Source organism: Tiliqua scincoides, chromosome 3 (assembly GCF_035046505.1).
Source record: "Tiliqua scincoides isolate rTilSci1 chromosome 3, rTilSci1.hap2, whole genome shotgun sequence".
In the NCBI taxonomy this organism is placed as follows: domain Eukaryota; kingdom Metazoa; phylum Chordata; class Lepidosauria; order Squamata; family Scincidae; genus Tiliqua; species Tiliqua scincoides.
In genome coordinates, this window is record NC_089823.1 from 72,532,228 (window position 1) to 72,556,197 (window position 23,970).

Sequence of the window (23,970 nt, forward strand, 5' to 3'; positions counted from 1 at the left end):
GATGTAACCAGTAGTAGCTAAGGGGGTAGCAAGGAGTAGCTACCAGGAGTAGCTAGGGGGAGCAGGGGTTACATCGCCCCAGGTATCATGCCTTGAGGGGGTGCCAAACAGCACTCCCAACTGTAGACCTAAGGTGAAAAAGCTGCCTTCTGAAGCTTGGGGAGACTGTGCATGACCTCTCCAGGCCTCAGAAAGCCTGCTGAGGTCTTAGAAAGGCACTTCCAGTTTTGGTGAAAACCAGAAGTGCCTAAGGCTTCTGCGTGGCTTGGGGAGGCCTCAGACCACCTCCAGGATGCTAGGGGGCTGTTAACCCCTACGGGGGTTAACATGGAGAGATTAAATTTGACCAGGTGCTAAAAATGTTTGTGCCCATGGGTGCTGGATGGCTCAGGTACGCCACTAGGTGTAACTCTGGTGCAATGGGGGAAATGCTATGGCAGAACTGATGCAGGTGCTTTTGATGTTTCTGACTGGGTGAGTAAAGGATATTGTGTCCATTTATTTGTTGATTGTGGCTCTTTGATGAACAAAAGATAATTACTGGAAGAATAGCAAGTGAAGGCCCATGGTCCTACTACCTGATTGTATTACATGAGCTGAAGTGTGAAATAAGAGGAAAGAACTGGAGAGGATGTGGCTAATGGTTATGGAATCAATTTTGTAACTACTATCAGGGTTTCCACCTCATAAAATCTAATAGAAACAATGGGGAATGTCTCATTAGCAGGCCTCTGTTGCTCCTTGAACGCATTTAGAGCTTGCAATCCAAGAGAGTGATGAGTAAGTAGATAGAACCAAGAGTAGACTTTGAGTCTTCCTGTGTTTTATGTGGAAGCAATTTGCTACTCTCTTTAATTTGTTATGGAATGTAATTAGAGACTGTTTCAGAATATGGAAAACAAAAGTGGTCTCCTTGGAATGCTGTCAGCATTTCAGAATAAGACACTTGTGTCCAACCTTATTTATGTTCTCATATAGGTGCTATCAAGTCCCAAATTTTCCTGACTTCGCAAAGCATCACACTGTGGCTTGAATAAAATACACCTTGTGTCAGCTATTTATACTCATTTATTTTGATGGAATGCTCCAGTGCTATACCGTTATATTGTCCACCAGCTCTGAATTACTGCAGGTGAAAATTAACCATGTGAAAATGTTCACTTGGAAACTAAACTCATTGCCTACATCCTTAAATCTAAAAGTTGTACAATTATAAATATATTTATTGGTCTTTAACTTCATAGGGCAGTATTTCTTAAACTGCACTGGAGTCCCACTGTGGGTTGCGAGCCAAATTCAGATGGGTCATGCAGCACCTTGCTCATCCACAATTGAAAATACAGGGTAGGCAAATGGGCACCCAGTAGAAGAGAGGCATGGTGCTTTGCCCTGAATAGGTGGGATGCTGGAAAGAGGGGGGCTGTGTGGTTGGAGAAGGATCCAAGACTGCTTTCTGCTTTAACTTCTGAGCTGGAATGTTTGAATTCCGAGCTATGCAAAATAACAGTATGGGCATGCTGGATAATGTGATGTTTGGCTGATTGTGGCTTTGGTTTGAAGCCTAAATTGATGGTGTCACTTCCAGGTTAATGACATCACTTCCAGTGGGTTCCAACAGATTGCCATTCTAAAAAGTGGGTCCCAGTGCTATAAAGTTTGAGAACCAGTGATATGGGGCAATTCAATCAGGTTAGCATGCTTTGAGCATGGGACTGGGAGTGGAACCTTACTATGGTCCAGTTAGCCATTGTTTTAACTTTTGTCTTTTGGGGCTCCTGCTCACTTACTTTAATAATAATAATAATAATAATAATAATAATACAGGTATTTATATACCGCCTTTCTTGGTCTTTATTCAAGGCGGTTTACATAGGCAGGATTATTTAAATCCCTGTAAGGATTTTTACAGTTGAAAGAAGATTCTATCTTTCAAGAACCACAACATTCAGATGTTTCATTCTGATCCGGTTTCACATTCTGGCCTCCATCCTCCCACGCTCAGAGCAGATAGAATAGCTCGGCTTCAGCTTGTCAGCTGCTTCAAGGTCGCACAGTGCCGGTGGCCTCGAACTGGCGACCTTGTGGATGTTATCTTCAGGCAAATGGAGGCTCTACCCTCTAGACCAGACCTCCTGCCCTACTTTCCCTTTTGCTTCTATATATAATTCTTTCTATCACTGATGCTACCTGGTGTCGAGGGAGAGATTGCAAAATAAGATAAATTAAAGCAACTGTAGCTCCATGGTCTCTGCCCTGGCTGCCAATCACAGATTTTGCTGATCCAAGACAATATTATAATACCGTTCCTATCCTTTGCCCTCACTGACCTCCATTTCCACCTCCAACTCAGAGACGCTTTTTGGATTAGAAATTCAAATGTATATGTCTTTACAGTTCACTACTGTCTCATTTTAAGAGCATTAAAGGCTGTTTTTAAAACTTCTCTGCAACACATGGCCAATGTGGTGATAGGAGGATATAATTCATTTCCTTGGCACTTCCCTATGCTCTGGTTGGAAGTGCAAATTGATTCTGTAAAACGCTCTTGCAGACATTTCTGTTCCAGCCACTTCTTCATATGGAAGAATGACTACCTTCATTAAGATAATGGGCTGATATAACACAATCCCAGCTATTATGGTCACAAAGTGTCCTCTTATTGTGGAGATAACTGTTCATACTGGGCTCTGTATGCATTACAAATATATGCTTCTTAGGCTGCAATCCTATGCACATATTCCAGGAAGTAACAGCCCAATCCAAATGAAATTTCCAGTGCCTATGCAACTGCAGTGCAGCCTCAAGGTTAGAGAACAAACATTTCCTTACCTTGAAAAGGCCTCCATGATTGTCCCTCCACCACAGAATGCAGTGTGGGCCCCCATTGGAACAACTGCATTGGTGCTGGAAAGTTGGTTAGGATTGGGCTGTCAGTCTCATTTCATTCAATGAGACTTACTTCTGAGTAGACACGCATAGGATTGTGCTGTTAGTTCAATATGGAAAGTTTTGGGAGAAGGAAACAATCTTGCAGGTAGGTTCCTTAATTCAAGCCAGAAACTTCTAAAGCACAGAACATTATAAGATTGTGTGTGGTGACTATATATCCCATTTAGAGTTGTCCAAATGTTTGTGCTCTCTTCCAAGAATGATCAGCAGGAGTTCTTGGCTTCTGATAGAAACCTGAGAGATCAAGAGTCAAAGATCAGCAGGAGTCATGGAATGTTTGTTTTGGGAAACTGGCAGCAGAAAAAAAGGGAGGGAGAGGAGAAGAAAGGCTCCCAGCCTGAAAGCAATACCAGAAAAGGGCTTTGCATTTCAGTGGTCCAGATCCAGTTATGTTTTAAATGTTTCATCAGAAGTAAGTCTCATTTAATCAAAGGGACATACTCCATGGCTCCCCAGCAAGCCACAGAAACCAGACAAGGGGAGCCACAGAATCCTTGCAAAAAACCCACTGCCCTATACAATGCATAGGACTGTAACCCTAATGGAGAGCTGCCAGTCAAAAACGTTTGGAACCTCTTCTGTACCTGATTTAGAAATATCCAAATAAAGTAATAATAATAATAATAACAACAACAGGTATTTATATACCACCTTTCTTGGTCTTTATTCAAGACTTTACTCAAGGCGGTTTACATAGGCAGGCTTTATTTAAATCCCTTATTCCTATTTAATAAGGGAATTTTACAATTTGAAATTATTCCTATTTAATAAGGGAATTTTACAATTTGAAAGAAGGTTCTTTCTTTCAAGAACCACTACATTCAGGTGTTTCATTCCGATCTGGCTTCACATTCTGGCCTCCATCCTCCCAGGCTCAGAGCAGATGGAATAGTTCGGCTTCAGCTTGTCAGCTGCTTCAAGGTCGCACGGTGCCGGTGGCCTCGAACTGGCGACCTTGTGGATGTTATCTTCTAGGCCAGACCTCCTGCCCATATAAGTAAGGCATATATAACCACTTCATAATATGCTTTATTCAAAACTTGACACTATATGCTAGTCAGTGAAAACAGAGGACTCCAAATGGTTGAAAATAGTGGTTTTCTTCCATATCTTGTTACAGTACTACCTTTTACTCTGTAATGCTTTCTTATGTTTTGAGTACCATTTTTGTTGTTTTCATACACCTCATGTATTAAGAGTTTGCCAGATTTGAGAGAGATTATTTGTTTCCATAGACTTCTGGTAGCTAAACTGTAATTCCCTAAGGAACTACAAAATAACTACGCGTATGTTTGGTAGTTACTTAAGTTTCCTTGTGTATCTTGTTTTAACAACTGTCAGTGTCAGGGTGTTTGGTATATTCTGGGATATTTCATTTGGCCTTTTCAGCCACACTAGACGCTGTTCCAGAACCACCTTTCAGAGTGCGATACCATAGTCTTTCGAGACTGAAGGTTGCCAACAACAACATAATGTTTGGCAGTGAGACAGCACAGTGGCATGCTACAGCAGGAATCTTGGGTAACAACAGTGGCTTGACCAGACAACAAAAGGTTGAATTGGATCAGAGAAATACCAAGGACATTGAGAACAAGCTTTAGAACTCAAATGGCAAAGCAGGCAGAGTAAAAGATGTAAAAGTTAACTTGTTTTTCAAATGCTGAGTGGCCTGGCAGGCAGAGGTACCAGCAGAGACCTTGAAAGATAGATAATGGAGAAGAAGGAATGTAACTCAGGTGTCTCAGCCTGAGGAGACAAGGTGGACGTGACATGAATTATGATTTGACAACAACTTGGGGTGACATAACTCAACATATTTCTGATTAAGTTATTGGCTCTTGACACCTCATGCGTCCCATGGAAATCTGCTATAACTGTATGCTGAGAAAGTCTATTCTTTGCTACTGGGCCTGGCATCTGCCACAAGAAGTGCTGCTGGAATGAGTATCTATCTGCCAAGGTAAAACTGTGTTTGGTAGTTAGACTTTAGTATTCAGACTTAGTGTAGGACAAGTTAGCTTTATTGTTTTCTTTGCTAATTGTGTACTGATCCCAGGAACCATTTTCCATCTCTCTCTTGCCCTAGGCAGGATGTGCATTGGTTACCTGTGTAAGATGTAACTTAATTTTCTTTAATAAACTTTTCTGCTCTGAATGTGTGTGTCCTCATTTTGTCAAAAGGTTTCTCAAGAGGGAACTTTGGTGCAAGCACTGGTGGTGGGTTATTGAGGCTGAGCGTGGGCAGTCTGTTATCCGCCAACCTCTGCAGCCCCACGCCTGGGGCAAAGCTCCGGAATGGCACACCCCCCTGCAAGCTATCGCCGCCTGCCCGAGTAGAAATCCACCCCCCCACACACTCACTAGAGGCTCACGGAGCCTCATGCAACCTCGTCCCATGCCGGGTAAACCTCTGTGAGTTTTCCCGTTTCTGCCCTTTGGGAGCCTCAGAGAGGCTTCCATGGGGTCCTGGTGGCCGGCGCCTGGGGCATTTGCCCCAGGGAGGTCTATGGCAGGCACACAACTGCAGCCTGTCCCACAAAAGTGCAGAAGCCCTTAAGGTACGAAGAGGCACTGACAGTCAGATTACTCAATTAATTGACCAAATTCATCAATTACAACTGTTGGGCTCAATTAAAATACTGGGACTGATAAATTTGTCATTGCCCCTACCCTACCTTCAACTTTAAGTTCTCATGGCTCTTCAGTTTGATATCTCTCCCACAAGAGTGGATTTTCTATTTCCTTTGGAGACAACTAGCAGTTTGCTTTTTCCAGTGGAGCTGTGATGGAGAGCATGTCCATAAACAGTCAGCAAGCCTTGGATTCTACAAAATTTGTAGCCTTCTGGAAGTGTCCAGTGGGCCACTGGTAGATCAAGTGAATAGAAGTCATTGCAAGAGACATTAAATCTAGATGGCCACTGTCTGGAACAAGATGGACATTGGATGTGTTTTTCATGATGATAGTAATAGAACCTTCATATGCAGAGGAAAATATACCTCTGAATGGGGAGAAACAGCTGAGGATGAAGCAGCAATGAAAGCCACATTATACAGTGTAGAGAGAGACATAAAATGAAGTGTGTTCACTCAATATACTTTGAAAATGAAAAGCAAATCTGATAAATAGATGGGCAGCCCAATCCTATCCAACACTGGTGTAGCAGGGCCACACTGTATTCAGCATTGAACTTGAGCAGGCAGGAGGTTTCCTTGTGGTAAGGAAACATTTGTGTTCTCCTACCCTAGCCCACTCAATAGGGCTACTTGTATCTCTGCCAGTATTGAGCTGGTGCAGAATCAAGCAGCCCCGTGTAGGGCTTTCAGATCCAGGGCAGGGGTTAGGATGTGGTGGAGGCATGCTCCACCATCCCCACCCCTTCCCAAGCCTGAACCAACCCCTTCCTGTCCTCTCCATCCCAAAACACCCCTCCCCATCTCTAGAACAGCTGCAGTACTGGCGCTGTCCAAACATAGGATCAGGCTGACAAATGCCAACAATTAATAATAAACTAATTTTTGCCCAGCCCACAGGCGCATACATTGGTGCATATATGCAATGTTGGGCAGAAATGACTTAAGATTTCTTTAATTAAGCTACACCTAGTTTTTTTTTTTCCTCCCTGACATTAGTATAATTGGATCACTATCTTCCTGTTATTTTTTTAAACATAAGTCTCAGCTCTGGAACTCAGTACTAGAATACAATACTGTCTGGAGATGGTATGTATATGTGTAAGAGAAAGATAGGTAAAAAAAAATTGCCATTTAAGAAAAGTCAGTATTTCACACTGAAAACATTTCAACAGACAGAATGTTCCTCACAATTTTCAGGATGTTACACACAAAATTGTCCACTCTTAGTTCCATATTCTCAAATCAGCTATGCAGATAAGAATTATTGTCTGAATATACTTGGAAAGCACAGAGGGGTGAGTTGCCCTAGTTTTACATCTAGAAAGTGGATGAAAATGTGTTAAGAGGATTATTGATCAGCACTGAAGTAAGGAATGCATGACTGCATAGTATAAAACTGTCACTTAGTGATGAACACATAATCTAACATATTAAGACTAAAAGAAGAAAGATGGGAAAATTGAAAACTTGCCAGTCATGCAAGATGCAAACAAATAATGGTAAACAACAGGTGGCAACAAGAAGAGACTATTGGAGAACAAGAGTCACTTATGCATAGGAAGGAAAAAGACTACAACCAGGGTACTGAAAAAGTTTCCTTTCATTAGGTTTGGGGTTTTGGACACTGGGGCCCCAATCCTATTGCTGGGCAGTGCCAGTCTCCCATGCACTACCCTGGCAATGGCTGTTGCAAACATGCTGTAAGGTAAATTGCAGCAGCCTGGAGAGGAACAGTGCTAGTGGGGAGACCAGCATCACTTGCAGCCACCAGCAGTGAGTATCCTGCAGAATAGAATATTCTTCCACGGGCAAGGCAGCCACACCCACCACCTGCCGCGCATGCGCACTACCTCCCACCAACCCAGCCCTAGAACATCATCCCCATCAACGGTCCATTAACATCCGGGTATCCCAAAAGCCTGACGGGAGTTGTAGTTTTTGAAGGGGACACACCACGAACGGATGCCAATGAAAAAACTGCCACCAAGTTATTTTTCTCTAGAACTGACCCAGTTTCGCAAGAAACCAGCCAGTCCTCCTCCAAGCGGACTGAGAGGGCCGTTCGTAGCTCATCTCGAGCCTCTCTGCCCGGATCTCACGATACTTCCTGAGGGCGCTGGGGCCATGTTCGGTGACCATAGAGAACCGATGACCGACTCAGTGGTGTTTTAGGTGTACTTCCGGTTCCAGATCGCAGTCATAGGTTCTAGCGCCCCCCCTCCCATGCAGGGCAAAAGAGGTATAGCAGCCTCTGTATGAACTCAAGGCAGGGCAGGCTGCTGGGAGGAGAGCCTGGGACAAGGAGCTGCTGCTGCTCCTCCCCCCAGCTGACCTGGCAGCACCAGGTGATCGTTGCTGCCATCTTCCCAAGGCAAGTGGCTGACACTGAGCCCAAGCCTATGCAGGTCTACTCAGAAGTAAGTCCCATTTGAGTCAGTGGGGCTTACTCCCAGGAAAGTGTGCATAGGCTTGCAGCCACTGTCAGCAGTGGCAGCTGTCCCCCACATCTTTTGAAGGCAGGAGAAGTGGGCACCACAACATGCCACCCTCTTTCGTACCTCCCAAAAGGCTTGAAGGGCACCTCGGTCCTCCTCCTGTTCGCCCCCCACAGTCCAACGGGCACATGCCCCACAGCAGCCATTTTCAACCACTGTGCTGTAGCACACTGGTGTGCCATGGAAGGTCTGCAGGTGTGCCACAAGAGCTTGGGGGAGGATCACTTGTGGGTCACTGGGGGATGCGAGCCCCTGCTGTCAGTGCAGTGTGCCTTGTCAAAAAACCGATGGTGTGCCTTGACTATTTTAGGGTGCAGTCCTAACCCCTTATGTCAGTGCTTTCCAGCACTGGCATAGCGGTGCCAATGGGATGTGTGCTGCATGAGTGTCACTCATGGAGTCCTCCTCAAAGTAAGCGAATGTTTGTTCCCTTCCCTCGGAGCTGCGTTGCCCTTATGTCAGTGCTGGAAAGCACTGATATAAGGGGTTAGGATTGCGCCCTTAGTGCCTTATCAATGTGCTGTGAGATGAAAAAAGTTGAAAATCACTGCCCTCCAAGCAGGCCGACTCGATACAAAGGGGGACAGAGTGCCTCAACCATGAACCGTTTAGTTGGGCAGATGCAGCTTTTTGAACCCTGCCATGCTGAGCTGCACCTGCCCACATTCCCTCTTCTATACAATGGTTAATAGGTACTCTGTCCCCCTTTGTATTTGGTCACCCCAATTTTACCCCCTCCCATATTGCAGCTGAGGCTGAGTGGGAGTTGCCTGAAATCACACTGTGGCCCTTCCTTCTAGGTCAGGGGTGCTCCAACTTTCAACTTTAGGGATCCTGGACCTTTAAAATTGTGTAGGAGAGATAATTTCAGCAGGTGCAGCTTGTCATCTGTGGGATGACAAGTTGCACCTGCTGAAATTCTCTCTTCTATACACTTGTTAAAGGTCCATCATCCCTAAAGTTGAAAGTTTGAGCACCCCTGTTCTAGGTAAATGTGCAAAGTACTAGAGTGACCTATGATACGGAATGCCCCCTATACCTTGAACCACTGTATAAAAGGGTTTCTCCCAGTCTGACTCTAGAGGCAGTGCTCATCTCCATTTCTAAGCCAAAGTGCTGGCATCGTCCATAGACAGTTTCTGTGACTAAATGTGCAGATTCGAACTGCCAACTTTGCAGTCAACAGGCTGGCTGACTCAGCAATTTAACCCACTGAGCCACCATGTCCCTTTTTCAAACCCTCCCATGCTGAGCCACACCTGCCCACATGTCCTCTTCTATACAATGGTTAATAGGCACTCTGTCCCCCTCTGTATCTGGTCACTCAAATTATTATTCCCCCCATATTGCAGCTGAGGCTGAGTGGGAGTTGCCTGAAGTCACACTGTGGCCCTTCCTTCCAGGTAAATGTGCATAGGACTAGAGTGACCAGATACAAAGGAGGACGGAATGCCCCCTATACCTTGAACCACTGTATAGAAGAGGGAATTTGGACAGGTGCAGCTTTTCTAACCTTTCCATGCTGAGCTGCACCTGCCCACATTCTCTCTTCTATACAGTGGTTAATTGGCACTCTGTTCCCCTTTGTATCTGGCCACTCTGCCTACAAGGGCTTCTGAGGGATGCTCCCATTTGCAGCTGGGGGTGCAACAGCAGTGCAAGGGCTCAATCCTATCTAACTTTCCACGGCTAATGCAATTGCAATGCAGCCCCAAGGTAAGTAAACAAATATTCCCTTACTTTGGGGAGGCCTCTGTGACTGTCCCCCCCAAATAGGATGCTGTGCACACCCCACTGGCATGGCTGTATTGGCACTGGAAAGTCAAATAGGATTGGGCCCCAAGTCCCTTGACTGCCTTGTGCCACTGACACTGAAGCCAGTGCCCAACCCCTGATATGCACGATCGGAAGAGACCATTGAAATCAATGTAACTTTAAGGCTTTTATTGTGAGGAATGCAACCTGACCCAAATAACAACACCCTCCAAATTCCCTGATTGAGTGAGGACCTGAGGCAGGCACGAGGCAGGCAGGAGGAAGGCAGGACTTGAGGCAAAGGCTGGCTAGTTGCTCCCTGGCTCTCAGTAGCTCTCCCAGGGGCTCCTTGCTGCAGCTCTCTCTCCTCAGCTCTAAGGTTTCAGCTCCTCTCCCAGCTTGCCTGGCGATCTTTCTTCCTCTGGAAAGCTTGCTCTCCAAGGCTTCTTATAGCAGCTCTTCCCTGGTGGTCTTCGCACTCGTTGCTTGTGCAGCCCCTTTTATAGGCCTCTGCACACAGCAGCCTCTACCTTCCCTGTGCTGGTACTGCAGCCCCTTGCAGCAGTTTTCCCTCTGGTCCTCCTCAGACTGAGCCCAAGTTTTACACATAACACCCCCTTTTTGAAAAAAAATAAATCATATTATAGTCATATTTTTCTGCTGGGACTTTAAAAGTGCAAAATACAGAAATCAAACAAGTGCAGCCTTCACCATGTGGCATCTGGGGGGGGGGGTGGCGGCAGGCTATGCCTGTTGCATTTCTGCCTGCTGCAAAGCTTTAGACTAGAGCAGGGGTCTCCAAACCGCAGCCTGGGGGCCAAATGCGGCCCGTGGCCAGCCTCTATCCGGCCCACAGCCAGCCTCTGATCCCTTGGGAACCTCTGGCCCAGCTGACCAAACACAGCCGGAGTTGTGCTTGTGGGGTGGGGGAATGGGGGTCCATTTAAGTGTGCACTTTATTTTTTGGGCTGTGTTGGTGCTTGGAGAAATTCTGGGCATTTGAACTTCATTCATTCATCTAAGTTCCATCTCTAATGTATTTATTTAAATTTTATTATTTAATTTCTTTTTCCGGCCCATAACACTGTACCAGATATTTGATGCGGCCCTTCGGCCGAAAAGTTTAGCGACCCCTGGACTAGAGGCACAGAACTCCAGACCACTCCCATACCTTCTCTTCCCCCCCCCCCCGCACAGACACATAAATAACTTTTTGTTTTCCATGTTTTTAGGATGTTTCCAAAGCACTACAATCCTATGCATGCCTATCAGGAGCAAGTTCCACTGAGTTAAGTGGGACTTACTCCCAGTGTGCATAGGACTGCAGTCTGGCTCTGGAGCTGTCTGTTGTTTTTTGATATGGTTTTCCATTTTGATTTGTGTGAACTGCTTTGTGCAGATTTTTAATTGGGAAAAGCAATACCTTAACACATGTATGCTTTAAAACCCAGGGGCAGGGGTGAGGGGTGAGAACATGCAGCATGTCCCCCATCCCCAGCAGGGCTACCTGCCTGTTGCCCTGAATCTTTTTCTGAAAGCCATTCATGCCCAATGTTGCATATACATAACAGGGATCAAAAGTGTGCAAGGGATGCAAGGGAGGGCACCAGGATGCAGGTCTCTTGTTATCTGGTGTGCTCCCTGGGGCATTTGGTGGGCCACTGTGAGATACAGGAAGCTGGACTAGATGGGCCTATGGCCTGATCCAGTGGGGCTGTTCTTATGTGCACACTTGTGGGTGGAGATGGGCCTGGAAGCCAGAGGAAAGGTGGGTGTGGGGGGAGATCTCAACACAGGCTTGCAACCCTTTGGCTGTGGTGGGGCTGACTGGCAGTGCACAGGGTGGGTGGGCTGCTTTGGCCTGGGCAGAGGAGAGCAGAGTCATTTGCAAGCACTGCGAGCGCGCGCCTGTCTTGTGGGTGTTGCTTCTGAGCCGGGCCCCTATGCGCTTCTACCCTCTGGCCCCGCAAATGGAGGCCCCCAAGCGCTTCGCTCGCGAGCCGGTGGTGGGAGCGCCTTAGAGGGTTTTGTTTTAGACCTTATCTCTTGGGAGGGGAGGGCGGCGTGGCTACGCCCACCCCGTCACCCGGCGGCTCCTAGCGGAATTGCTCCTGCTCGGGCGCTGGGCGGGCGGCGCAGGCTGGATCCCGGAAGCGCTTCACGGCGGCGTCTGCAGCGCCGCCCGCCCCTTCCCTCAGCCCCCACCCTGCCCGGTGTCACCTGGAGACGCCCCCTCGCCGCGCACGGACGGAAGGGGGGGCAGGGCAGGCCGGCCGCCTGCCTGCCTCCGTCCCCGCCCCCAGCTCCAGCCCCGCCCGGGGGGGGCGCGTAGGAGGGAAGCGCTGCGAGATGGTGTCCCTGGAACCGGCCCCCCCGCGAGCGGTGAGAGGGGAGGACCGGGGCTGGCTGTGCGTCTGTGATGCAGGGTTGGGGGGCAGGCTGGAGGGGGGCGCCTCTGGTTGGGAAAAGGCTCGGCACTGAATTGGTCCCTCCCCAGTGTGTGTACACTGTGGGGGGACCACACGCTCTGGGGTCAGTGCACACACAACAGTGTGTGAGACACTGTGGGGGACCGCACACTGTGGGAATACACACACACACACACACACTTGTACACTGTGGGGGGACCACATGCACTGGGGTTAGTGTACACACACAGACATACACACACACAAAAGTGTGTGTATATATGCACACTGGGGGCCATACGCTTCCTGTGCATGTCTACTCAGAAGTGAGTCCCATTATAGTCAATGGGACTTACTCCCAGGTAAGTGGGGATAGCATTCCTAGCCACACACCCCAGTGTGGCTGGTTGTGCAAAGTTGTTGTTGTTGTTCCCAGGTCCCCAACTTTTTTAAAGCCAAAGACAAAATATGCATTTCAGTTCTTCATGTTTCCCTTACAATTTTGTTTATGGAATCTCTTGGGGGGGGATGTCATAGAGCACATGGGGCTTGAGGATAAGAAAAGGGTTCTGAGTGATGATGAACCACTTGAGACCTGCTTGAGGATAAATTATTTGCAGCACAATCCTATGCATGTCTACTCAGAAGCAAGTCCCATTATGCCCAGTGGGACTTACTCCCAGGAAAGTGGGTAAAGGATTGCTGCCTAAGGGTCAGGTGTTTTGCTGCAAACCTCTTCCTTCCCTATGGGGTTTGCTAATTATTTTTTTTAATATCCTGTTGCAAACAGATATTTTCTATGGTTGTGAGTTGCACTTTCTCTGGTTCAGTAGGTGTATGAGAGATAAAAGGGCGCAATGGGTGTGAGTGCCTTTTCCACACCTACATGTGCAGCAAAACTTTTTGCCTGTTTTGGAATCTGCTTTCAGGTTGCTTGGCTGAGCCACACCTATGTATTCAGCTGTCTAGCAGGGATGTGGGGAGCGCCCTGATTTTTGCCTTATTCCTGTTGTAAATATTTGCATGTGCAATAACTGCTGCTTTGGCATGCCTCCTCAGCATGGTGACTGACTGCGGTATGATACTGCTACTTTGGTTTTGGCAGCCTGGTAAAACTTCTGCATCTTCCGGTTTCTGGATTGCTGCTATTGAGATCTATGTGGATGTCAGATGATATCTGTTGAAAAGGGAAGGGAGTTTGGGCCTTTGCAGATAATTGAAAAATAGTGGTTTTTATGAGCACTGCTCTTTAGTACTAAATGTGGTTCATTTAATTCCCTTGCAATTGAGGAAGGCAGAGTAGCTTTACTGCAGGAGAAATAAGTATTTCTTCAAAAGGTCAGGGCATTGGTGGGGGAGGAGATAGATGACAGAAGGGAATACAGTCTCTTCAAAATTTGCCCCCCTTTATGTTAAAGCAGACTCACAAATAGATTGCCATCCCCCCCTTCAAAAACATTGCTAGACTGCTTTCCCAGACATGCCTATGCTAGTTATTTGTGGTAGAAAGAGTGAGGGTGAAGAACCAACATTTTTAAAACTTTCATGCCTGGTAGCCTGGAGGAGATTCTTACATGTCACAGGTGAGTAGATGAATGGTGAGTCTGCTAGTCATCTAGCAGGCTAGGGCTTAATTTTTAAGTGATAAAAACTTTTAAATGGGCTTACAAAAAGAGGGGAGAGACTGCCATCCTATACATTACTTGGGAGTAAGTTCCATGTATCTGAATTTCTGAGTAAAATGAGTAAGAGTGTATTGTACTTTAAAAGAAAAAGACTCATGGGTGATGGTGGTTGATGATGGTTAGCCACAATAGCTGGACATAGGCCCTTCACATTCAGAAAAAGTCTACCTTCCTCAGATTTGTCAGGTTAGCCACAATGCTGGACATAGGCTCTTCATGTTGGGAGGAAGTCTACCTTTGTCAGATTAGTTGTTGGAAACAAAGGGAAGACTGCCAGTCTTGAGCTGTGTGTGTGTGTGTGCTTCCCTGGGGAATCATTCTGGCTATTGTCAGAAAGAGCACTTGGCTGGATTGTCTAAGGATGGTAGTTCTAGTGTTCATAACAAGTTTGCTCTATTAAATACTGTTTGCTACTATTTAGCTAAGTATTGCTAATGCTTAGCTATTTGCAAGTGTGTGTGTGTATGTACTTGTGTGCATGCACGCTTCCCCAAGTGATTTTTTTAAGTGTCATTTTCTTCCCTAGCAGGGAAGATGTGAAAGAGGGTAGCCATGGGGATTACTTTATTTTAGACTTTTGTATGGAATTGATTCTGTGATAACAAAACTAATATGTCCCAAATCTCTAGTACTTACAGTGTGAGGTAACAACCTTTGTAAAGGAGATGGGCAACGTTTTCAGCCTAGAGAGTTGTATTGGGAGTGAGTGCATCACAAGCTGCCATTAACTTGTGCATTTTGAAGGGTCCGTTATGCCATTTGTGAAGTGTGTGATGTGAGAATTGAAGTGGAAGATCGCAAGCCTCCTGGGACATTCAGAAAACAGTAAATAATAGAGAATGTAGGCTTCTTTAAACAGAATAATCTTGTAACTAAACTTACTTTCATGAACTGTTTTATCTTTAGCACTGTTTTGTGTGATTTTCAGCATAAGGTTTCTGACAAGCAGAGAAATATAACATCCATTTTGACCAGTTGTTCATAAGCATGCTAAATTTGGGGTTTTTCTAGGTGAGTTTGCAATTCTTTCTGACTCAGTGCATGTATTGCCTTGTATGAGTCTCAACACACCAATACTTTTGCTGCAAAGGAATAGTACATCTTTGATCTACCTTAAGCATTTGTACTTTTGTTCTGTGGGAAGCAGGCCAGTTTGGAGAAGGGAAAACATGATTTGTGGATTCGTGCATCCTTTAGGGAGTATGGCTAGCCAACTGAAGAGGGAGTAGGCTTTACTTGCTACTTAAGGAAGAGGCGTAGCATCTAAGGACAGCTTCCGCCCCAGACTCTGCTTTCTAACAGGAAGAAGTGAGCTGGGGCAGGCTAAATAGGGAACAAAGAACGCTCTCTATTGATCTCCTAGTATCTTGGGCTGTGTAGTATACTTGGGCCTGTTGCAAGCATAAAGCTTATTTGTGGCTGAGTTTAACCATGTTTGACCATCTTAACCCTGGTTAAGATTCCAAATGTGGAGGCTACATGCAGGAGGATAGCAGCAGGCTTGCATGTCCTCTTTGATTCAATGCCAGAGATGCCAGAGAATCTTAATTTATGGCTTCTTCAGTGATGATGATGGAATCTGATGGTTAACTTGTATGCAAATAGTAGTATGTGTGAGTACATGTATATTTTAGAATATTATGTAACTAAGAAGTCCAGACTAATTGATGGTTTTGCTTTTTTTAAAAGTTGCAGTTCAGATTCCAGGACTCGAGTTAGTAAATGTCATTTTTTTTGCATTTGGGTAAATCAGTTTCAAAATAAAAGATAATCATTGTGGCATCTACATTTCTGAAAATCATATACAAGTTTTGCTGATTAAATATGCCTAAATCAGGAACGTTTTAGAGCAGCACCAGAATTTTATATTTCCAGTATGACATTCTTGCTAAATATACTGTAGTTAGGAGGATGTTGGTATTGTGGGGTATGCTTTTCATGAGTAGGTCTACAGTAGGGTCAACTAGCAAAATATTTAACACTTTACAGGACCAATATTTGACATGTAATTACAATGAGTTTATACTGTGACAAAACACAGGTTGTGTGTCATCTTTAATGCGTTTGGAAACAACTCATAAATTGAGTTGGAATTGAGGAGGAAACTGGTGTAGATGAGGAAATTTCAGCAGGTGCAACTTGTCATCTGTGAGATGACAAGTGATTGGGCAGCAGTGCTCCCTCCAAGTAGCAAGCTTTTTTAATCAACGTTTTCATAGTTTTCAAAAACAAAAATTGGGGCATGACCCACTGATGGATCCCAGATCCACCGTTAGAGAACCACTGGCCTAATATATTAGGCCAGCCCATAGTTTCCCTGAGATGCGCATTGGAAAAAAGGTAGTTACATACCAATGTAATAAAATGATAGGATTTTGTGGGGAGAGGAGTTGTAAGTCAAATTATGTTGCATTAAACACAAGATTGAACCTGGTGTGCTTGTCGTTAAACACAAGATTGAACCTGGTGTGCTTGTCGTTACTTTCTCCTAAATAGGAGACACGGTATCTGTGTGGGTGATCTGGATCATGAGCACAGTATGGGAAGGCGTAGTGCTTTGTCCTTTCCACAGTTCCAATCCAGCCAATACCAATGGAAGCATCCCTTGTAAGGCAAATAGCAGCCCTGAGGGTGGGAAAGAAATTTTCCAGATTGGGGCTGTGGTAGAGGCCAGGCATTTAAAGCCTTTTTTTCCCCAACCGGGGTATTAAAAATAAACTTATGCCAGTACCAATCATGTGTTTAACATAACGTGTAGTTTTGTCCTGAGTCAGGTGATGATGCCATCTATGTAGGAGTCTTTAAAATATATGTAGAGATATTTCTACAGGAGAAGTTAGAAGCGTAAGAGGAGCCTGGCTGCATCAGGATCCATCTAGTCCAGCGTTCTGTATCTCACAGTGGTCCACCAGATGCTTCTGAGAGCACTCAAGGCAACATGATACCTATTGGGATATATGGTATGCTTAAACATATGAAGACTGCCATTATAGTTCCATGTTATGTGGAAGTAGCTTGCATCATGACTTACCATTCCCTTACAAATCACCATTCCCTACTTTTAAAGCCTATTGTACCAGAAACTAGCTTGTGGAGAGTGTGATTGGCTTGAAGCATGATTCTGAGCTATATTTTTATAAATGACTTGGATAAGAGAGCAGAGGGGATGCTTATCAAATTTGCAGATGACACCAAATTGAGAGAGGTAGCTACTATTCTCGAGGACAGGAATAGACCTAATACAATGTTGACAAGTTGGAGAACTGGCAAATGTGAACAGAATGAACTTCAACAGGGATAAATGTCAAGTTCTGAATTTGGATAGGAAAAATCAGAATTGCATGTATAAGATTGGGAGTATTTGTCTGGGCGATAATACCCATGAAAAGAATCTGGGCATTTTAGTGGATGACAAGCTAAGCATGAGTTAACAGTGTAACATGGCAGCAAAGATGATGAATGATCTTAGACTGTATCCTCAGAAGTATAGTATCCAAAGTGTGAGAAATAGTGGTTTTTAGACTGCATCTTTAGAAGTATAGTATCCAAACTGTGACAAATAGTGGAATAGCTGTATTCTATTTTAGTCAGAGCTCACCTGGAAAATTAGTTCTAGGTACCACAGTTTAAGAAGGATATTGACAAACTGGAGCAGGTCCAGAGGACGGCAGCTAGGATGATGAGTCATGCTGGGGATTGTGTCCTATGAAGACAGGTTGGAAAAAGTGGGAATACAGGTTGAGTCTCTTTATTCACCATCCATTCATGGATGGCAAAAATTGCATTAAAGCAAATCCATTAAAAAAAAAAATTCCTTTGCTAGATGATTTAAAAACAGCCTTGCTGACCTTTATGATGTAAGACAGAGCCGTTAGGAAGGCAATCCATCAATCAGTCTCTCTCCAGACGCTTAGAAAGAGCTTAGAAAGAGCTTCACCCAGAGCTAGAAAAGAATGCACAGTGATTATCTTTCTTTCACATACGTGCTGGGGGGGGAAGGGAGGGGTCACTGGGTCTGAGTGAAGCTTTTTCTAAGTGCCCGGAGAGAGAATGATTGATGGATTGTCTGCTGGCTGCCCTCTATTACATTAATGAGGCTATTGTTAAACAGGGTTTTTTTTCCCCCCCGTTAAAGGGCCTTTCTCATTGCATTGAGACAGAAAAATCCATGGATAATTAGGTTATACCTGTAATCACTTGCATGACTGTCTCTCTGTCTACAAGAGTAAGAAAAGCAGTTTTTTAAAATGTGATTTTAAAGGGGTGCATTTTTCCCCTTCTCCAGGTATCAGCACTTTCCTTCTTATTTGCAGTGTCCATTCGTGTTGAGTCAAATCTGTGTATTAAAAAATCTGTATATAACAAGGTGGGACCTGTATTTAATTTGGAGAAGAGACCGTTAAAAAGTGACTTGATAACTTTCTGTTGAGGCCTGTAATGTGGAAGGTGAAGTAGACTTGATCTTGGTTGCTCCAGGGAATAGGACTAGAACAAATGCGTTCAAATTACAACAAAGGATATCCTGACTACATGTTAGGAAGAACTTGATTACATGCTAGGAAGAAAAGACATGATTTTTGTTTTCCCAATGAAAATGTGGATGGGTGCTGCCTCTGTGAGGCTCAGAAAAGCCCCCGAAGGTGAGGGGAGCATTGCTTCGAAGGTGGGGGGGCATGAACAGGAACCAGCGGCACCTGTCGCATCTGTGGCCTGTCACTGGTCAGTACGTCACTAAGTGATATTCACCTGTATTTTGTTTGGATCTGTAGATGGCCACTGAGGACAAGTTATAGTTAAATATTTCCTCTTAAATTGTGGGGTTGTTCTTGCAAGTGGTACCAACAGAAAATTAGTATCTCAATTTGTTATGCAAACTTACACCCTTCTGAGGCGATGTTTTGAATCAGAATCTGATGTTGATATATCAGGAATCAAACAGCGCCCCCCAATAGATACCAGATCTTTGCACATGCATTCCTTTATGTTGTATATATGTAGTTTTGAACAGAGGTTCTCAAACTGGGGCATTGTGGCGTTCCAGCCTGAGGACCTATGCCAGTATCCCTTTAAGGGGTGGGGAGGGGGGAATGCAGTGATGTGATCCCCAGGATCATGCTGCTTTTGGAGGGGGGCAGGGGCTCTCTTGTACTCACACACTGCAGCAGGAAGCTGTTGGGGGTGCAGGGAGCCCTGCAGAAGCCTCTGCTGGGCTCCATAAGCCTCAGAGATTGTGAAAATAACTGGAAGTGGGGCACAATAGTTATTTTCACATTCTCCACAGCTTGGGGAGCCCTGTGGAGCTTCCATGGGGCTCTCTGCACCCCTGGGAGCCTGCTGCTGCATTGTGCGAGTACAAGAAAGTCCCTGGTCATCCCCCTGAAAGTGGTGCAATCCTAGGGATCAAGTCGCTGCATTCCCACCTCCTCTGCCAAGACTTGTCTCAGGAGTTTTACTCCTGAGGAGTTTGAGAATCCCTGAATTAGAAGATTAATTATTTGTGTACTTATTTTAGACAGTGTTAGGTTGAGGTGCATGTACTTGTCAGGTTTTTTCAGTGATAAATCACTGTTACATTTGTGCCATAATTTCTGTTCTTTGTGTTGGAAACTAAATATATTTTGTCCAGTAATTGTTACATACGTGTGTGTGCACACCCCAACAACTGAGTCTTGATTTTTGGAAGCAGTATATTGTTTGTTAATATTTAGAAAACAACTTGATGGAAGGATCAAGTGTATGAATGAAAGACAGGTATGAAGAAATAATTATTTGGAAAGAAGCCCAGTTCCAAGTTGTTATGCAGCATATCTGGAATCTTTTATGGGATATTTAAATTACAGTTATATAATGTTCTCTGCTTCTGTAAATGGCCAGTTGAAACAAAACTTTATTTTTCTAGGCAAAATACTTCAACTTCCCTTTGCATTACTAAGAATGTGCAGGCTGTTTTGTTGTTTGTAGCTAATGGTATTGTATGTACTGAAGCATCTATTCACTTTGTGCGTCTCAAGATACTGTTCGCATTGGAACATTTGGCCAGTCCAAGGTTCTGGTGGCACATGTATGGAGATGCTTTCTTTTTTGAAAAGACTTTCTGATGCAGATGTTGTGATATGGTATTGAAGTGGCTGAATGTGCCATTGCAACAGCACAATTTCCATTAATGCCATGAGTTGCATTCCTTGTATGTTTCTAGAATGACCATTGTATTGTAGTAGAGGTGCATGCTTGTAAACAGAAGCTGTCATTGGCCAAGGTTCATGCTCAATCCTATTTTCAGATATGCAGTCAGTTCTTGTTATCCGCTAGGTTTAAGTTCCTAGAAACCTTAGTGGATACTGAATTTGCAGATAACAAACCATTGATCCTATGGAATCAAGGGTGTAAGGAACAAGGGCTACTCTTGGGGGGATGGGGTACCATCAGAAGAATCCAGGAAAGACCCTTAGGAAGCCAGCAGAGTGCAGCAGGAAGTGTTAGAATATATTTGACTGCTGCAGAGACCTTCCACAGGCTGCCAAGACCTTCAGATTGCCAACTGCAATCAGCCCAGATTCTTTTAAAATGACCAGTGGAAGCTTCCACTGGCCATATTGAAGGAGTCCATGCTGGTCACTGGCATCATTCTGAAGGTCATAAGAACAGCCCCACTGGGATCAGGCCATAGGCCCATCTAGTCCAGCTTCCTGTATCTCACAGCGGCCCACCAAATGCACCAGATAACAAGAGACCTGCATCCTGGTGCCCTCCCTTGCACTGGCATTCTGACATAGCCCATTTCTAAAATCAGGAGGTTGCACATATACATCATGGCTTGTAACCCATAATGGATTTTTCCTCCAGAAACTTGTCCAATCCCCTTTTAAAAGCGTCCAGGCCAGATGCCGTCACCACATCCTGCGGCAAGAAGTTCCACAGACCAACCACATGCTGAGTAAAGAAATATTTTTTTTTGTCTGTTCTAACTCTCCCAACACTCAATTTTATTGGATGTCCTCTGGTTCTGGTGTTATGTGAGAGTGTAAAGAGCATCTCTCTATCAACTTTATCCTTCCCATGCATAATTTTGAATGTCTCAATCATGTCCCCCCTCAGGCATCTCTTTTCTAGGCTGAAGAAGCCCAGACACCGTAGTCTTTCCTCATAAGGAAGATGCCCCAGCCCAGCAATCATCTTAGTCACTTTCTTTTGCACCTTTTCCATTTCCACTATATCCTTTTTGAGATGCGGCGACCAGAACTGGACACAATACTCCAGGTGTGGCCTTACTATAGATTTTACAATGGCATTATAATATTAACCGTTTTGTTCTCAATACCTTTTCTAATGATCCCAAGTATAGAATTGGCCTTCTTTACTGCAGCTGCAAATTGGGTCGACACTTTCATCAACTTGTCCACCACCACCCCAAGATCTCTCTTGTGATCTGTCACAGACAGCTCAGAACCCATTAGCCTATATGTGAAGTTTTGATTTTTTGCCCCAACATGCATGACTTTACACTTACTTACATTGAAACGCATCTGCCATTTTGCTGCCCATTCTACCAGTTTGGAGAGATCATTCTGGAGCTCCTCACAATCACTTCTGGTCTTCACCACTTGGAAAAGTTTGGTGTAATCTGGAGACTTAACCACTTCACTGCTCAACGCTGTTTCCAGGTCATTTATGAAGAGGTTGAAGTGCACTGGTCCCAGGACAGATCCTTGGGGCACACCGCTTTTCACCTCTCTCCATTGTGAAAATTGCCCATTGACACCCACTCTCTGTTTCCTGGTCTTCAACCAGGTCTCAATCCAGGAGAGGGCCTGCCCTCTAATTCCCTGACTGTGGAGTTTTTTTAGTAGCCTTTGGTGAGGGACCGTGTCATATGCCTTCTAAAAGTCCAGATATATAATGTCCATGGGTTCTCCCGCATCCACGTGCCTGTTGACCTTTTCAAAGAATTCTAAAAGGTTTGTGAGGCAAGACTTACCCTTACAGAAGCCATGCTGATTCTCCCTCAGCAAGGCTTGTTCGTCTATGTGTTTTGAGATTCTGTCTTTGATGAGGCATTCCACCATCTTACCCGGTATAGATGTTAGGCTGACCGGCCTTTAGTTTCCCGGGTCCCCCCTCTTTCCCTTTTTAAAGATTGGTATGACATTTGCTATCTTCCAATCCTCTGGCACCGTGGCCGTTTTGAGGGACAAGTTGCATATTTTAGTCAACTTCATTCTACAATTCCTTAATAACTCTAGGGTGGGTGCCATCAGGGCCCGGTGACTTATTGATCTTTAATTTATCAATGAGGTCTGAAACATCTTCTCTTTTAACCTCTATCTGACAATTTCTTGGTCAGGAGGGGCCGTTCGGGCAGCGGTATTGGCCTGAGGTCTTCTGCCATGAAGACAGATGCAAAGAACTCATTTATTTTCTCTGCCATCTCTAAGTCTCCTTTTATTTCCCCTTTCCCTCCCTCACCATACAGAGGGCCAACTGCTTCTCTGGCGGTTTTCCTGCTTCTGACATATTTGAAGAAGCTTTTATTATTCCCCTTAATGCTGCTGGCCATGTGTTTCTCATAGTCTCTCTTGGCCTCTCATATCACCTTCTTACATTTCTTTTGCCACAGTTTATGTTCCTTTTTATTCTCCTCATTAGGGCAAGACTTCTATTTACGGAAGGAAGCTTCCTTACCCTTTACGGCCTCTCCAACTTGGCTGGTTAGCCATGCGTGCACCCTCCTGGGCTTAGTCGAGCCCTTCTTCTTTTGCAGTATACACTTCCGCTGGGCCTCTATTACTGTTGATTTGAGCAACCTCCATGCACTCTGTAGAGATTGGACTCTTTTTACCCTCCCTTTCAACCTCCTTCTAACCAGCCTTCTGTTTTGAGGGAAGTCCGCTTGTCAGAAGTCAAGGGATTTTGTGAGAGATTTGCCTGGTATTCTTCCCCAACGTGCATGTCAAAACGGATCACAGCATGATCACTGTTCCCCAATGGCTTAGTAACATTGACATCTCTAACCAGGTCCCGAGTACTGCACAATATTAAATCCAGAGTCACCTGTCCTCTGGTGGGCTCCATGACTAGCTGCTCTAAGGCATAGTCATTTAGCATGAAGGAATCCGGTCTCCTTTTTGTGACCAGAAGACAAATTGACCAGTCAATATGAGGATAATTGAAGTCCCCCATGATTACAACCCTGTCCCTCCTTGTCACCTCCCTGATCTGTTTCCTCATTTCAAGGTCCCCTTCCGGTTTCTGGTCTGGAGGACAATAGTACGCCCCCAATACTACAACGCTCCTCGGTAATTTAACGCAGAAAGATTCTATGGTGGAGTCGGACCCACTTTCAATCTCTACTTTGCTGGATTCTATCCCTTCCTTAACTCAAATGGCCACCCCACCTCCAACACGTCCTTCCCTGTATCTCCTGTAGAGTTTATAGCCCGGGATTGTGGTATCCCACTGATTCTCCACATTCCACCAGGTTTCCATTATGCCCACTATGTCAATGTTTTCTCTAGTCACCAGACGTTCCATTTCTCCCATCTTTGCTCGGAGACTTTGGGCATTTGCATAAAAGCATTTGTACATGGAATGCCCCAGGATGGTCTGCTTATTGGCTCCTTTATCCCTGAATCCTCTCATTGTGCCAAACCATCTATCACATCCCATCATGCTACCATTCCCAATTTCTTCTCCTACTCTCTTTACCTTGTTGTTCTCTAACCTTGTTGCCTTGTTCTCTAACCAAACCAGGAAGATCCATTCTGAAATGTTGTTGGTTCTTGAAAGAGAGAACCTTTATGCTTGTAAAAATCCTCTTGAGGGATTTAGAAATGCCTGCCTATGTAAAGTCAGAGGAGTAATCCGATGACCAGAAAGGCGGTATATAAATACCGAGTTGTTGTTGTTGTTATTAACCTCCCCATCCTCATCCCATAGAGAGGAGGAGTCCTGAACCGGATGCCCCTAGGCTCCTGTCGGCTTTCCCCCAGGGATCAGTTTAAAAGCTGCTCTGCCACCTTTTTAATGTTATGTGCCAGCAGTCTGG

The 23,970-nt window shown here is 45.0% G+C and overlaps 1 protein-coding gene across 3 annotated transcripts in view; it reads left to right on the forward strand.

Moving 5' to 3' along the window:
* The first annotated feature begins 11,929 nt into the window (after nucleotides 1-11,929).
* The window catches only part of TAB3 (TGF-beta activated kinase 1 (MAP3K7) binding protein 3), a 41,739-nt gene continuing 29,698 nt past the window's right edge, over nucleotides 11,930-23,970 (forward strand). For all 3 annotated transcript variants that reach the window (XM_066621679.1, XM_066621678.1, XM_066621680.1), the window contains exon 1: nucleotides 11,930-12,217. The gene's annotated coding sequence lies outside the window, so the exon portion shown is untranslated. The remainder of the gene's footprint in view (nucleotides 12,218-23,970) is intronic.